Genomic DNA, 1,880 nt, shown 5'->3' on the forward strand with positions numbered 1-1,880 from the left:
AGAAAGAAAGAAAGAAAGAAAGAAAGAAAGAAAGAAAGAAAGAAAGAAAAGAAAGAAAGAAAGAAAGAAAGAAAGAAAGAAAGAAGTTAATTTGCAGTGGAGAATGAATGCTGTTTTCCTGTGTCGGCCATAGACAGACCAGCTTCCAAACCTTCCTGTTTGAAGAGTCAAGATTTGCAGCTAGAAACATCTAGAATTGATGTGGTGGAGTCTGGGACCAGGAGCACCAGAGGAGGTGTGAGGAGACCCTGCTAGCTGGTATGTTTTGTCCTCTGTACCACTGAAAGTACCTTATCCTAGTGCTAGCAAAAAGATAGGTGTGAGAATATGTGTAAGCTTCAAGCTTTGCTGCAATGGTATTCTACACAAGTGGTGGGACAGAGTCATAGTGCCTTTTGTTCTGCTTTTCTTCTGGTTTTATGGCTCCTGAATTCTTCCTTGTGCACTGACCAAGTCTGAAAAAGAGACCTTTGATATGTCCCTCGCTCATGGTATCTTCGTGTCATATGGTGATTTGAACAGTACTCCTGGGATGTATCAGGCATATTTAATTATCTATCATCTAGTTCTCCCATTCCCCTGCTTAGTGAAGGAGACCCAGGGCAGTGCAACAGCTGCACTTCAATTCTCAATGAACCACACACAGCTTTCAGGTCCTGCCTTCCTCAGGCCTCTCCCATTTTTCTTTTATCTCTCCACTTGGGAAGGGGATGCTCAGGCTGGATCATGCAGTGCTGAGGCGTGTGCCAGTAGACTTCGTCTGCCCAGAGATCGGAGCATGGGGTTGCAAAGTTGTGCTGTTGATAATGGTTTTGTTCCATCTTCTCTGCCTGCGGTGCATGTCCTGTTTGTGGTTGTTGTGGGGGTCTTTGTTTTATTTAATATTTCTCCACTCTGTCCCTCAGTCCCATTGAACTTCATGAACCGTAGTATCTGCCTTGTACCCGAAAGAGGGAGCAGAAGTCTGTACTCCCATTCAAGGAGAGCTATTCAGAAGCTTTTTGGTTTAACAGTCATACTAGCCTCGGGCAATTTTCTACTCTGTGTTTTAAGGGAGTGGGCAGGGAGTATATGTAGTTTTCCTTTCCTCTGGTAGCAAGGGATTAACTTAAACCCATGGATAAGAAGCATCAGGGATGCAGATGGCAATGGAAGTACAAAAGTAATTAAAAGAGACTGGGAAGACAGAAAGCCACACTGTCCCTTTTCATAGAAAAGACATTTAAAAAAATTTCCATAACCATTCTTCTTTCAAGCAAGTGAGCAATACCCTGTGTCAAATTTGATCAGTCCCCACCCAATGGACTGAGACAGAACTGAGTGCAGTATAAGGCAAGAAAAGACATTTGGGCACCAAATACAACAAAGCCATGCTCTTAAGGTTTGTTTGCCATGCTCTGCTGTACTGGAGCTCATATCCTAATTGTAAAATGTGGATAACTTCTGCCTAGTTGCAGAGGTTCATCACAGCGTGCACAGTAAACCACTGTGAACCCCTCAAAGCTAAAAGGAGTAAGCTTAGAGTTTTCAGGTCATGATTTGTGTTTCCAGCTTAATGACAAGTACTGTCCCCCTCTTTTTTTCCCCCCTCTAATAGTTAGTGTTACTATAAAATTGTCTAGGCACAGCAAGGAGGGTATTTTTCTGCAATGCTGTGTATTAGAAAAGGGTAGCAAACACTACTGCATGTACATTGTAGGGCTAGGCTTGGACTTGGTGTCAAAACCCAAAAGCTGACTCCTGCTGACCCTCAGGTTTACATTTCCCTCTGAACAAACCTTAGGAGATATCTTTGATGGGAAGGAGAGAGAAAAAGAAAACATGAACCACAATCATGATGCTTTTGCCACTTGGTGCATGTCCACTTCACAGCTTTGTAG

The sequence above is a fragment of the Empidonax traillii genome, unplaced genomic scaffold (assembly GCF_003031625.1).
Source record: "Empidonax traillii isolate 1590-97213 ecotype Southwest subspecies unplaced genomic scaffold, ASM303162v1 scaffold679:size546144, whole genome shotgun sequence".
NCBI classification, from domain to species: domain Eukaryota; kingdom Metazoa; phylum Chordata; class Aves; order Passeriformes; family Tyrannidae; genus Empidonax; species Empidonax traillii.